We start from the raw sequence: 15831 nt of genomic DNA, 5'->3' as shown, positions 1-15831 counted from the left end.
AAGATAAAACAATTAAAATTTTCCAGCCTGAGAGGTAGAAAGAAAAAAGGATGAAGAAAGATGAACAGACCCTGTGGGAGCTTTGTTACACCATGAAGCATACCAATGTAATTATTACGGTATTTCTAAAAGGACAAGAGAGAAAGGGCAGAAATAATATTTGAGGAAATAATGGCTAAAACATTCCCCAAATCTGATAAAATACATCCAAGTTCTATCAGCTCCAAGAAAGATAAATTCAAAGAGATATTAGAGAGATGATGGAGAGGAGGGGAAGGGAAAAAAAGATATATAAACTAAGACAAATTATAGAGAAATTATAATTAAATTGGAAGACAAAGTCTTGAAAGCAGCAAGATAGAAATGACTTGTCACAGGATGGAAAAAAATATTTCCATATTATATAAATGATAAAGGGTTAGCATTCAGACTATATAAAGAATTCTAGGCCTTGACGATTGCTAAGTGATAGAGCATTGGCCCAGTGTGTGGAAGTCCCGGGTTTGATTACTGGCCAGGGCACACAGCAGAAGTGCCCATTGGCTTCTCCACCCTTCACCCTCTCCTTCTTCTCTATCTCTCTCTTTTCCTCCTGCAGCCAAGGGTCCATTGGAGCAAAGTTGGCCCTGGACATTGAGGATGGCTCCATGGCCTCCACCTCAGGCACTACAATGGCCCAGCCGCAATAGAGCAATGCCCCAGATGAGCAGAGCATCGCCCCCTGGTGGGCATGCCAGGTGGATCACTGTGGGGTGCATGCGGGAGTCTGTCTGACTGCCTCCCCGTTTCTAACTTCGGAAAAAGTAATAATAATAATAATAATAAAAGAATTCTAGCAACCCAACAACAAAAACAGACAACACAATGAAAAAATCAGGAATGGACTTCAATGAACATTTCTCCAAAGAAGGTATACAAATGGCCTGAAAGCTCATGAAAAGATGTGCAACCTCATTGGTTATTAAGGGAATACAAATGAAAATCACAATAAAATAACAGCTCTTATATATCAGGATACTGCTACTACTATTAATGAAAGGAAAATAAAGTTTTGGTGAGTATGTGATAAAATAAGACTCTTTATACATTACTGGTGGCAACGTATAATGGTGTAAGTGCTTTGGAAAATATATAGCTAGTGCTTCCCCAAAGAGTTAAACATAAAATTACTATATGACCCAGAAATTCTATTTTTAGCTATATACACAAGAGAAATGAAAACACATGCTCAAGTAAAAACTTATACATAAGTGTGAATGCTTATAGCAGCATTATTCATAGTAGCTTAAAAGTAGAAAAATCCCAAATGCCCACCGGTGGCTGAACAAAATGTGATACATATATGTAGAATATTATTCAGTCATAAAAAGAAACAAAATGCTGATACTTGCCATAAGTTGGATGAACTTTGAAAACATGCTGCTGAGTGAAAGAAGACAGACAGAAAAGGTCTCGTGTTGTCTGATTCCTTTTAAAATGAAACATGGCAAATTATAATTACAAGAAGGAGATTGTTATTGCCAGAGGATGGGGAAGATAGAACGGAGTCTGGTTTTTAAAACAAGGCTATAAATTTTTTGATATTTGTATTTGTGGTATGTTATAGGTCAGTGTTTCTCCCCCGTTATGAGGTGCATAATATAATTGGAAGGAAGACCTCATAAACACTTTTTGAATTGAATTGAATCAAGGCCAAAGCAGGGCCTTAGGCACCCAATACTAAATGTTCCTTGGACTGTAAAGTGGCAATTGTACTTAATTACTACATCAGTTTGATCAGCACATTATAGCTGCTGATTTCCTTCATTTCTAACTTAAATCAGTAGAAGGATAATGGAAGGAAGACCTGTTATATAGTGGGCATGACAGCTAGGAGCTGGGAAGATGAAAGATGATAGGCCAGGAGTACTGCCAAGCTCCATGCATGAGAAGTGCTTTTGCCTCCTTGCACTAAAGAACCCACTCTACCAGCTTCTCTTACTTCCTTCCAAATTTCTCTTAAAAGTACCATCTCAATAAATTATCTGTACATGAATCCTTATTTCAGGTTCTTTTTCTTTTCTTTCTTTCTTTTTTTTTTTATAGGTGAAAGAAGGGGAGAGAGTGAGGCAGACTCTTGTATGTGCTCTGACCAGGATCCACGTAGAAACCCCATCTGGGGTGGATGCTCAAGTGTCAAGCTATTTTTAGTGCCTGAGGCTGATGCGCTCCATTGGAGATATCCTCAGTGCCCAAGGCCCACGCTGGAACCAATTAAGCCACTGGGTGTGAGAGAAGAGGGAGTGAAGGGGGAGAGGGAGGGCGAGAGAAGCAGATGGATGCTTCTCCTGTGTTCCCTGACTGGTGATCAAACCTGGGACATCCATACGCTGGACTGACACTCTACCCACTGAGCCACTGACCAACACCTCAGGGTCTTTTTCTAGTGAAGCTGATTCAAGACTCTGGACACCTATATATCTTTAAACTTCTTTGATCATCCCTATAATCCTGGGGAATGAGTGTTTAACATTCCATTGGCCAAAGCAGGTCAAGTGGCCAAGCCTAACATTAAGGGGTCTGAATACACTCTCTATCCACAGAAGAAAACAGAGGCAGAATAGTAGCTCAATGATAAACCAAATAATCACAGAACTATTATTAATTTGTGGCCATTTTATTTAACCAACTGTAGCTTTTAATCAAGGTGTGCCAAAGATCTGTGTAATTGTTTTCTGAGATACTCTGCTAAGTTTAATTGATAACCTAAGGATCATTTTTAAACATACGCAATGCCATCTCTGAAAGAAATTCTGGCAAGTACTATCTTCTATATCTCTGATTCCCCAGCAGGCATGAGCATTCCTTGTAAAATGGCACCTCAGTCAGCTGTCTAGAAGGCCCTCCCATTAATTCAGCTCTGTCTGTATTCTAAGGAAATATTAAAGGTTCCTAGCCAATAGATTAATGGTTCTGCATTAAATCAGTTGGACTCCTGGCCACCTTTCTTTCTATGAGGTGTGTTAATTTTAGGAAAATTTATTGAACTGCAAACATAACCCAGTCAAGAAACAGAATATTACCTGCATGGCAGAAGCCCCCTCATGCTTCCTTCTAGACTCTATGCCCCTAAAAGTAACCACAATCCTGACTTTTATTAACATAGATTTGGTTTGCTTGTTTCTATATAGTATATACTCTTATGTCGTGCTTCATTCACTTAACAATATGTTTGTGAGATTCATCCATATTTTTATATATGGCTGTAAAGCATTACTTCTTATTTTGTATAGTATTTATTTATTTATCTGTGCTACTGATTATTTACAATTTGAAAATGTCTAGTTTTTGGTCATTAGGAGTAAAGCTGCCACAAACATTCTGCTACATGTGGAACCTATGGATACATTTCATTTGGATCTACACCTATAAGTGAAATCGCTGAGTCAAAGAATTTTTATATGTTCATACTTAGTCACCCTTTGAGCTTCTACTTTAAAAGTTTGATTGCAGAGGGATGGAGACTTAGTTATAGGTGCCTGTAGCTACATTTCATTTATAACCTTGTGGTTTTCTACTTAAAACTTAAGCCTATTTCTTAGGCCTAAACTGTTGTTTGGTTGCAAATTAGGTAGTTTTGAAAGTGCACTAACTTCTCTAGCTCCCAGGGGCTGTATTCCGGGGATGAAACTCATAGATTGGTAAGAGGTGGAGGTTCTCAACCCCAACACTGTCATGCACAGGGATAATGTCCTAACACACCATGGTCCAGTATTCTCCTGGGAATGGACAATGGGTCTGGAAGATGATTATCCTTTTAGAGTCCCCGTAACAGAATCATTTATCATTCAGAGTCCCACAGTGAAGAACAGGGCTTGTTGGAGGACTAGGCTAAATGAGATGCATGCTCTGCTAGGGTAGGAGAGGGCACTGCCTCCCTCCTCATGTTTGTGTGCCTGCCTCTCAGTGGAGGGAGGCAGAATCATCAAATCTGAGGAATGACACAACCCTTTGGGGAAAGACAAAGACAGACGGAGACATAGAGAAAGTCAGGCCCACTTCTCTTGAAGAGCCATTTCCCCCCCCCCCCACCCTTATTCCTTAAGGCGCCAAGGAAAAGACCTGCCCGCTGCAAAGGTTAGGGAGAGTGTTTTGCTCAGAGTCTGACTTCCCAACACAACCAATAATTTTATCCAAGAGACCCTAGAATAGAAAGGAAAACAATAGAGCTGAAGGTCCCCCTGTGAAGGGCTTAACCTCTCAGATAGAAGTGACCAATGGGAACAAAAAATCAAAATGCACAGATCAAAATTGTCACAGTACCTTCCGTAACAACAAGTTGCATCTGCACGTTCTTTCCTCTCTGTTTTTGCCCCTTGGCGAACCGAAAAGCTGTCTACAATTTCCACTTTGGTGGAGAAGACATGGAAAACATGCAGGAAACAGTATGAAAAAAAGACACAAATTATAAATCAGTTGATTCATAGGACTACAAGAGGGTGAATACGTTTGACCTTACAAATTATATCAACAGACAGGTAGCTAAGTTTGCATTGAACTAGCCTGATGTCATTGGTATATCCTAAAACATGTGCTTAATGATATGTGTTTAAACAAAAAAATTTAGTTATACTTTTTAATATGTTTAGTCTTTTTTTTTAAATTTATTTATTTATTTATTCATTTTAGAGAGGAGAGAGAGTTAGAGTGAGAGAGAGAGAGAGAGAGAGAGAGAGAGAGAGAGAGAAAGGGGGGAAGAGCAGGAAGCATCAACTCCCATATGTGCCTTGACCAGGCAAGCCCAGGGTTTTGAACCGGTGACCTCAGCATTCCAGGTCAACGCTTTATCCACTGCGCCACCACAGGTCAGGCAATATGTTTAGTCTTCATCCTAATGAAAGATGGTCTCTCCAAGAGTAGCAGGCAGGGCTACAGAAGGAATCACATGCTCCTTCAAATAAAGGACTTGAGGAGAATCAAAGAAATATATTTACAAAATTGTGAGCAGGGTTAAGGGGAGCCAAAAGAAATTGTGAAGCCAGGGAGACCAGCAACCAGGGGCTGGGGCTGGAGGGGAAGAATATCAGCCAGTTTCCAGCGAGGTGGTGGGAGAGAGCCAGACCCCGCTCTCCCACTTCCTTCCGTCTCCGGGACGGCACCTCCCCTATGGGAAGCTGGCTGGGAGCCCAGGGGCAAGGAGCCCGTTGATCGGCTCTTTAGGGTAAGTTCCCCTTGCCTCCAGATGGAAAAAATTCCAGAGGGGCGATGGGTGAATGAATACCCATCACATGGATAGTTACAGATCCTCAGGAAATGAAACAAAGCTCTTTGTTTAGATCATGTTCTGCTCTTTTTTTAAAAAAGCATACACCTATTTTACTGTTATTATTTAATTTTCATTAAACACTTTAAGCTCATTAAGCGGTCATTAATTAGCTTCTAGTTCTGCAAACTTCTTTTCCCAGCTATGAAAATTGGCAGTCTTTTTTTTTTTTTCCTCTTAGCTACATCTATCCAGCTGAAAAAAAAAAATTAAACAAATGTTAAAGAGTTATGTAAAAACTTTGGGAAAAAAAATATCCACAGTCAGCTTCAAAAAGTGAACACAACATTTTCTGAAGCATCTTTAATTATAATTATAATAGAGTTTTACAGACAAGACACTATCTTCTAGCTCCAATCTTATACTTAGGGGCTAAAATAAAAGGTTGTATCCTGTTCAGTTCTGGCTACTGATTTAGAAATTCATAGAACTATTCGTTCTCCTGCTGAACAGAAAAGAGTGCTTACTATAGCAACACCTGCATTAGCAATCAGCTTCCCAGTTACAAAGCACCTTCCCAAGGAGGACTTACCTCTATGTGCAAAGTGAACTCATTTTTTTTCCCACAGATACACAGAGAGAGTCAGAGAGAGGGACAGATAGGGATTGACAGAAAGGAAGGGAGAGAGATCAGAAGCATCAATTCGTTGTAGCTCCTTAGTCTCCTTAGTTGTTCATTGATTGCTTTCTCATATGTGCCTTGATGGGGGGGGGGGGAGACTACAGCAAAGCGAGTGACCCCTTGCTCAAGCCAGTGACCTGGGCTCAAGCCAGTGACCTTTGGGCTCAAGCAAGTGACCACGGGGTCATGTCTATGATATCATGCTCAAGCCAGCAACCCCTTGCTCAAGCTGGTGAGCCCATGCTCAAGCCGGAAAAGCCTGTGCTCAAGCTGGAAACCTCAGGGTTTCCAACCTGGGTCATCCACGTTCCAGTCTGATGCTCTATCCACTGACCACCATCTGGTCAAGCAAGTGAACCAATTCTAAGAGGGGAGGCTGTTATGTTAAGACTCATCACAAAAAGAACAACCTTATCTGGAGACAGTTGTCTAAGTCTTTTTTGCAATTATTTAATGGGCATATTTTTTATGATCTTGGGTGTTCTGTTTCTCTTGCACTTCTCTAAGTCAAAGGGGGTGGGAAATAATAAAATATTATGCACAACCCACCCCAGCATAAGGAGCTTGCTGCTCTCAATGGGGAGTTCTGGATTATGTTAGCTGCACCACACTGTTCTTAGATTTATCTGATTTTCTTTTGTTAGAAAAAGAAAAAAATTCCTGGTCCTGACACTCAAAAATCTCGAAGTGAAAATATTTAGTCTAATTTTAAAGTGTATTTCCCTGATGTCAATAAAGTGAAATACTTGTGGTTGTTTTTGCCTTGTATTGTGAAGGGTGGTAGCATTTTAATCAGGGGGGGAAATATTTGGCTTAATGTTGGGCAAATAAGTTTGTAAAATTTGTGTTATCTGTTTTTTCTCACTTTTTTTTTGTATTTTTTTTTCTGAAGTTGGATACGGGGAGGCAGTCAGACAGACTCCTGCATGCGCCCAACCAGGATCCACCCGGCACGTCCACCAGGGGGCAACGCTCTGCCCATCTGGGGTATCTCTCTGTTGTAACCAGAGCCATTCTAGCACCTGAGGCAGAGGCCACAGAGTCATCCTCAGTGCCCGGGCCAACCTTGCTCCAATGGAGCCTTGGCTGTGGGAGGGGAAGAGAGAGACAGAGAGGAAGGAGAGGGGGAGGGGTGGAGAAGCAGATGGGCACTTCTCCTGTGTGCCCTGGCTGGGAATTGAACCCAGGACTCCTGCATGGCAGGCCGATGCTCTACCACTGAGCCAACCGGCCAGGGCTTTTCTCACTTTTATTTTTAAAAATGACACTGCCCATATGGGGCAGCTGATTACCTTCATGCTTGGGAAGGGGCTTGGTTATGCTAATGTGTGCTGGAGGAGGGACTTTCGTGTAGAAAAGTTTTAAAAGGAGTGGCTAGGAGGCCATTTGGGGAGAAGACCATGGTGTTGCAGGGAGAGAGGCCACATGGTGGCAGAGAGGAATCAAGCAAGATGGCGGTTAGCTGAAGGGGAACAGAGGTGAGGGGCTTTGTAAGCTCCACTGAACTGGTGAGGTGGAAGCCTTTGATTCTAGGGGAAACTGGAAAGATTCTCCTGGTTGTAGAACAGGAGAACATGTGAGTGGGCTTTGGTGCCCCATGTGTTTGTTTTTTACTTGTTGGCTGTTACGAGTCTAGAATAAAGGATGACTCACCAGTTCTTGGCTCTGTTGTTTCATTACCATCTGTCCGAATTCAGTGAGAACCTGCACAAGCCAGGTGGCTGTGATGGTGGCCGGGGCTACTGGACTTACACTTGTGTTCTTAAGTGATAGTCACAGTGTTTGTGGCTGAGCTTAAAATGTATAGAGGCCAGGAAGTAGTGATTTGTGTATCAGTGACCAAGGCATTCAAACCCTTTTTTGGAGTTTTACTGGTGAAAGGGGGCTAGTTAGTTCACGAGAGTATTGTCACATTGCTCACAATCAAAGGTACTACTGAAAAATAAGCCTGGGATACTTAGTGATTTTGATGTTCTGTTTCAGCTCTAGGACAATTTTAACCAAGTAGAAGATAATGACTGAGCAGAAAAAAAAAAGTGCGGAGGCTCAGGTAACCTCTGAGGACCTGGTAGGTGATAGGGGTGAAGAGAGGTGAGCGCAGATGTTATATCGAAGGAAAGGTGTTGGAGGAAGATGAGGGGGGTTAAATTTTGGGTCCAAGTAGAAGCTCTTTCCTCTGTATGCTTTGTGCCCGGGGCCCAGCGTGAGCCCCACGAAATGGGCAAGAGACTTGAAGGGGAACATTATTAAATGTCCCCCTAATTAAAGTGTGAACAAACATGCTAAACTTCCTGACTATATTTTTATCCTGGATATTTGCCCCGGAGATGACATGGGCTTCGCTTTCAAATTAAACTCGCTCTTCAAACCTCGATGAAAAATGTGAATCTGGGTCCTTGGCAGACATACTGCTGCATTCATTTTCACGGAGACTTGGCTCAGCAATAAAGGGTTCGCTCCATCCAAGGTGACCTCAGCTTTGATAGGTATTGTCTGGGAGAGAGTCAGGAAGGTTCGCCCAGATGGACAAGGTGGGATGAGGAATCAGCTCACAAATGGATCGAAGCAGACCTTGTACAGTTATCAGGGTTTTGTGGTATAAATGATAAATCAGGCAGTTAATGGGTGGTTGGAATATTACCATTGTCTGAAATATATTATTTATATTATCGTTGTTACAGAGCTCTTAAAAGCTTCTTTGGAGCAATGGCGCTCAACTTTGGTAAACATTGATAATACTAGGGAAGTGAATAATCCTGAAGATTCAGAAGCTCCATTCACAGTGACTCACTTTTCGGCAGTACCTGATAATCTGCATTTCTCATAAGCTCTCCAGTGGTGCCTTTGTTGTGTGGCCTGAGGACCCCAGTATGGGAAGCACCGAGGAAGTTATTGGGCCCAGGAGTCTGTGTTTTAACAAGTGTCCCTATGAGATTGGTGCTCAACAAAGCCTGAGAAGAACTGTTGAAAACTACTTTTTCTCAACCTTAGCTAAACATTGGACCTATCTGATAAGTTGCTTAAAGAATGCCAATGCTGGTGTCTCACCCAGCTGGTTCTGTTGAAATTGGACTTGGAAACAGCCTGACATGAGGATTAGTTGAAGTTCCCCGGATGATTCTAATGTGCAGCTGAGGCTGAAAACCATTTCTTAGACCATACTTTCATTTCTAGATTGTAGGACTAGACCATTTGCAATTTGTACTTTTCGATGTGTTGCTATGGCAGGAAAATGATGGATAAAAATTCTAGCATCGGAAAGGAAATAAGCTTTGCTAGCCTTGTATGATGTCAACCCCAGCTTACCTTACATACTGTAGGGATTGTGAGTAATGAAGGACTCAATCAGAAGTACTGGGAGTGAATCAGCCAGAAGAGCTAAGACTCTGGGTAAAGAGCAAGTTCTATGAATCTTGCAGAAGTAAAATCCATTTAGTTACTTCCAAAGGGCCAAATGTGCTATTTAAAATGCTCCAATAGAGCATTCAATTTCGCAGCTGTCTGTAGCTTTGAGGCCAAATTCTCATTCCCTAAAGTTAGGAAACAGAAGTAGGAGCACTACCAGAAGCCTCATCTACTACTGAGATCGTAATTAAGCTCCGAACACTTTAAGGACCCCTGTCCAGTCCTCCTAAATGTGTTACTCTTTGCCAAATGATACAAACAGATTTCTCTTGACCTTTGTTATGCTTGATCCAGACCTCTAAACCTATATAAGTTAAACATAAAAAGATGCTAACATATTAAATTTCAGAGAATGGAGTCTTCCAAAGCTAACCTACATCCTTGTGTTATTTTCCCAAGATACTGAATATTTGTTTTTCTGTTCTTTTCAAATAAGGAATGTGTTAAACGAAAAATAAGATTCCTTCCATTTGGGCTATGAGAGAGTATAAAGCCAAGTCAGAGCACTAGGTCAAGAGTGAAAAACACAGCCTCCCCATCCTGGTTTAGACCCTTTTATGGTCTGAGAGAAAGTGGTTTAACTATTCTGAGCCTCAGTTGCCTTAACTGTCAAATGGCAATGACTCCTTGTGTTCTCTTTTTATTTTAATACCGTGACAAGGTCTTACTAGGAAACAGGAAGCTGGAGAATTCTGTGTTAGCACTGTCAACTGCAGATCTATTGGGCTGGTTCTCAGACTTCCGAGTGCAGTGCTGAGGGGGTGGCCGTCTCCGCAATGACACAGCTTCCACGCTGCCGCCCCCTCGGCCTGCCTGCTGCATCATGGCTGTTGTTTTTCACTGATAGAAGAGACTGGAACAAGCAAGCCGTATTCTCCAACTCATTCCTCTTAATAAGAGAGCAAGTAAACGATTTTTTCCTATGATCTGCTTCCAAATCACCCTCACCAGCTGTGACTCTCCCGTTCTCAGAAAGTTATGAGTTAGAGCATTTTCTCCCTGTTGGTTTGTACTTAGCCATATATATATATTTTTAAATGAAGTTCCATTTGCATTGTTAGTTCAGGGAAAATGTAAGCTATTTCAAGGCCTATTTCTGCTTCTCTCTGATCTGAACGAGGTAGGGGGGTGGGGAGAAACTTCTCTAATTTGCTGATAAACTGACACGTATTCCAAAGGCCCTTGTTTAGTCCTCCTGAGTAGATTGATCTTTGTCAACAGATATAGATACATTTTTCTTAATTTTGCCAATCCTTGTAGCAGTGTCAAAATTGAGACTATATTAACATAAAAGGATATCAGAACTTAATCACTGCAGAGAGTAGTTTCAGCCAAACTGGGCATCGGCAATGATGGGCATTGATGATAACACTTAGATCAGGGGTTATCAACCTGTGGGTCGTGACCCCGGTGGGGTCGCCTAAAGTCATCAGAAAATATATAATGCATATCAAGTATTTACATTCCAAATCATAACTGTAGCAAAATTACAGTTATGAAGTAGCCACCAAAATTATTTTTTGGTTTGGGGTCACCGCAACACGAGGAACTGTATTGCGGGGTCACGGCATTAGAAAGGTTGAGAACCACTGACTTAGATGAATATTAAGGGGTTTTATGGGAAGAATTTTCCATTTTGCCTAAAAAAGTGTCAAAAAGAAGGAAGGAATGCCAGAGAAAGATACAGTTCTGGAATTCAAAAACCGCAGGCTTGAATTCCAATCACCAATTAACTAGCTATGGAAACTTGGAACCGTTTCTCAGCTGCTCCAGGTATGAAATAAGCCTAGACTAGTGCTTCTTGAACTTTAATGTGCATTTGAATCCCTCGGGATGTGGTAAAATGCAGATTCTGATTCAGCAGGTCTCGGATCCCTCACTTCTAATGTCTCCGAGGTGATGTCTATGCTGTGACAGAGATCACACTCTGAGTAGCAAGTGGCCGGATGATTCTTTTCACATTACCCAGCAGCTCTGCAAGGAAGTAAGTAACATAAATAAATGACTCAAGGCTTTTTGAAGAACTTTATTAAGTATGATGCTGAAGTCCAAATTCTATAAATTATCACATGAGTGTGGGTAGCACCTAAGAGAGTTGTCTACAGTTTCACACCTCCAATGCAGGAAAAATGCCAATCACGGAAGTAAGAGCTTTGGGAGTAATAATTACACTGTTATTTTATAAAATATTATTCTCTGCCTATCAGATGTCTTTCAACCCCTTTTCAAATTAACTCAGAAGAAACTTATAATGAGTATTAGAAGCTGTTTGATTTATACAGCAGCCAAAGAATTATGCCTTTTTAGGTTTTTGCAAAATTTATGGAACATAAGCAATAAATTATATCAGTGTTTTAATTGCCAAAGCAGTTATTTTCTTTTAAATTGTATTATAGGGCCCTGGCTGGTTGGCTCAGTGGTAGAGCGTCGGCCTGGCGTGCTGAAGTCCCGGGTTTGACTCCCGGCCAGGGCACACAGGAGAAGCGCCCATCTGCTTCTCCACCCCTCCCCCTCTCCTTCCTCTCTGTCTGTCTCTTCCCCTCCTGCAGCCGAGGCTCCATTGGAGCAAAGATGGCCCGGCGCTGGGGATGGCTCCTTGGCCTCTGCCCCGGGCGCTAGAGTGGCTCTGGTCTCGGCAGAGCAACGCCTCGGAGGGGCAGAGCATCGCCCCCTGGTGGGCGTGCCGGGTGGATCCCATTCGGGCGCATGCGGGAGTCTGTCTGACTGTCTCTCCCCATTTCTAGGTTCGGAAAAAGACAAAAAAATAAAAAATAAAAAATAATAATAATAAAAATAAATTGTATTATAGTATGAGTTACTAATTTTCATCCTGAGACTGTGTCTTTATTCTAGTGAGCGACACATTATTAACAGATATTTGCGTGCTGCTAATGACAAATGCTCAGGTGAGTTCTAACTTAGGTTACATAGACAAATCAGGAATCCAGCATAGTGTGTCTGTTCTGTGTGGATTGGTTTGCACACCGGGAGACATGCTTATAAAATTAACAGATATGATGGTGAAAATATAGGCATAGATATAAATCTGGCTTTCTATTGTATTTTCAACTGGATAGTTTTATGAGGTTTCAGGATGTTCAGGTTTTCCCTTGGAAATGTAGTTCCTTGTGACAAGATGCAGCCTACTGGAGGTCACAGCAGAAACAGGCTGTGGGATCTCCTGAGGAAGTCATTTCCGATCTCATCTCCCAGAGCTGAACGTCAGCAGCAAAGATGCGTTTGGCTTCCTTGTGGGTGCGCACAGGACACACTCACTCTGATGAAAGGAAAAAGGGGAGGGGTTCAGCCTAGCTTCTATTTTGCACCCGGACATGGAAAAGTTTAAGAGAGTTTCATTGACAATGAATATCAGTGCCTTCCTGTTACGTGTTTAAAAAGTTACTGCTTAGAATAGAAATTTATTGAAGATGTATTTAAAAAAATCACTTTACTTATCTAAACTCACTGGGCAAAACATTAAAAACTCTTAGAGACACTGTTGTCTTGAAATATATCATAATAATCCTCTAAAATTTGAGGTGACACTGTTTTTTAAATGGTGCCAAATTAATGGTAAAAGCAATTGATTTGGAATTAGAATACATTAATTTGAAATCTGACTTTGAATCAGTCAGTTAAACTTTCTGGGTCTCAATTTTCTTATCCATATGATTTTATCTATCTTAACTGTTAATTTAGATATTAGTTTGGATATTTACCAAGTTCCTTACTAGCCTTACACTTCTTTTATCAATTTCCCAATGGTGTGTGTGTGTGTGTGTGTGTGTGTGTGTGTGTGTGTGTGTGTGTGTGAGAGAGAGAGAGAGAGAGAGAGAGACAGAGAGAGACAGAGACAGAGACATATGGGTGAGAGAGATGAGAAGCATCTACTTACTCCTTGAGGCACCTTAGTTCATTAATTGTTTTCTCACACATGCCTTTACTGGGAGACTCCAGCTGAGCCAGTGACTCCTTGCTCAAGCCAGTGACCTTGGACTTCAAGCCAGTGACATTTGGGCTTACGCCAGAGACCAAGAGGTCATGTCTATGATCCCACGCTCAAGCTAGTGACCCCACGCTCAAGCTGGTGAGTGTGCGCTCAAGCTGGTGAGCCCACACTCAAGCTGGTGAGTGTACGCTCAAGCTGGTGAGCCCACACTCAAGCTGGATGAGCCCATGCTTAAGCCAGCAACCTCAGGTTTCAAAACTGAGTCCTCAGTGTCCCTAGGTTGACACTTTTGTGTACTGCACCACCACCTGGTCACATGATATTTTGGTGTGTTTTTTTTTTTCATGTTTACTTATAAATCCCAAACTATGCTCACTGCTCTTTATACAAGCTTTTTCATTTATTTATTTATTTTTATAACTCGGACATTTCCCTTTGAAAAGCTGACACGGAGTTTTCTTTCTAATGAAGTTTGGGCTTTAAAACCTAATAAGTCTCCAGGAGACAGGAGAGGGACTCAAGGGAGTGGACAGATGGGCTAAGGCGAGAGCATCTTTGCCTTCTCTCTGGTATCTCTGTGGGTTCCACTCAGTAGGGAGCTGTGATTTTTGGAGAGGAGCTTCAAATTGACCACAGGTAACTTTTTCTAGAAGCCATTTTTAGGTGGGTAGCCACTGGCCCAGCGAGGTACTCAGTGAGAAGATGAAGTCCAGTAGACGGTTGGGGCTGGCTTGGCCCCTGCAGCTGTGTTATGACCAATCGTGTATTTCTGCTCAACCCTTGGCTTCAGTGAGACTATTTACACCATGGAAATCAGCAAATGCTTCAAATTGGGCTACTTATTGGAGCCAGTTGTTAACCATTTATAAGCATTACATCTGAATGTTGCACATATCCATGTATACACAGAAACAGAGCAATGCCAATTCCACCCATTTCAGAATTTATAAATGTCTTTGTCAAGGCAAAGAATGAGACTAGAAATTTCATCTCCCAAATGTGGATTTTTTATGTTTTTCTCCCTAATTTAAGATGTCCACGTAGTTAATCTTTTAAAAAGGTATATAATGTATAATTATTTCATATAGGTATTAAAGAAATAATATTTATAATGCATTAAAATGGATTATGAATAGAAAAACAATTATTCATAGTTATATAATCCAGTTTATTACAATTAGTAATATTATGGGTTGTATGTCACTACTTTTTTTTTCTGTATACAATCCTGTGGAAATAGAATAATTTGCTTAATCATTGCTCTCTGGTTAAGGGTTCTTCTCAATTCTTCACTATAATAATTGATACTATGATAAACAAGTTAGACGGCAGAGGAAAGGTAGAATTATAGAGAATTATTTTTTTGGACCTTGTACCCTCTGAATTGTTGGCAAGGTGGGAGAGAAGATGACCTAAACAGTTTAATCAAGGAAAACTCAGCTGTCCATAGAATGGTTTAGAAAAACAGGAGATTTATGGAAGTCTATGAAATTGTAACCAAATGGCTTATGTGGGTGTGTTGAGATCTGTTGCCAGGTGGTTCTGAAAAAGCTTGCCAGGGCTTAAATCAAACCTATCATTAGGATCAGAGTAAATTAGATGCCAGCTATTTTTTCTATAGGCCCATTTTTGGACCTGATTGAGAACACCTGCTAGTAATATTTGTCACCTGATGAATATCCAGGCAAACAACACCATCAGGGAGAGTTTGGTAACAACAAAAGTAGAACCTCTCATTGTTGGGAGAGGCCAAGAGTTTCTGTGTATTCTTGTTTGCCAAATCTACCTCCAGCTTGCTGGGTGGGCATGTTTCTGAACCTACCCAGACAGCAAATCAAGCCAACTGATCTGGTACATTGTGTTCCCTGGTAGCTCTGCTTTGTATATATTTGTGTATATCTCCACCGGCTTTGTTCACCAAACTGAATGTTCTGTTGTTGAATGCATTTGGTTCTAAATTTATTACACTCTTTATTTAATTCATCAGGCATTTAATGTGCAATTGCCCACCTGCAGGGCAGGATGCAGTTGTTGTACTCCCATTTTTTCAGATTGATAGTCTAATAGAAGTGATGAGAGTATCAAAATGCCCAGGATAGAAGGTACATGAAATAAAGCCTATATCATATGGGTTGTCAGTAAGATATGGAGATAGAAAAGGGATAAAAATGAGTGAAGAGATGTGGGAACAATGCCTTTATGGGAGGTGTGGCAGGACTCATTTCTCAGTTGGTGAACATAGAATAAAGGAAATGTAGGGAGAGGGAGTTTTATAGACAAACAAGAAGCCAATAAATAGCAATAGCTCACAATTATATAGTGCTTTTAACATAAAGGGCTTTCACATATTTTATTATAGTGAAGAAAATTAGGAGTAGAAAACACCCTGAAATGGCTAAGCATAGATTTGAAGAACAGAAATGGAAGTGTTTTCGTGATTGTCAATTGTTGCTAGTCCACAGAGGTCATCTGAATTTGGATTCCTCCAATAGCAGATCCCAAAATAAAGTCTTTAGGTAGTCTACTTGGGAAGGAATCCTGGGAAGAAGGTTG

General features: G+C 41.1%; 1 non-coding gene across 1 annotated transcript; it reads right to left on the bottom strand.

Moving 5' to 3' along the window:
• Positions 1-7086: 7086 nt before the first annotated feature.
• TRNAG-GCC (transfer RNA glycine (anticodon GCC)) lies at positions 7087-7162 on the bottom strand. The gene has a single exon. It is a non-coding gene; the product is annotated as a tRNA-Gly (tRNA).
• Between the last annotated feature and the right edge of the window lie 8669 nt (positions 7163-15831).

The sequence above is a fragment of the Saccopteryx leptura genome, chromosome 5 (assembly GCF_036850995.1).
Source record: "Saccopteryx leptura isolate mSacLep1 chromosome 5, mSacLep1_pri_phased_curated, whole genome shotgun sequence".
In the NCBI taxonomy this organism is placed as follows: domain Eukaryota; kingdom Metazoa; phylum Chordata; class Mammalia; order Chiroptera; family Emballonuridae; genus Saccopteryx; species Saccopteryx leptura.
The sequence above is the reverse complement of the archived record's forward strand: the minus strand, read 5'-3'. Positions and strand labels throughout refer to the sequence as shown.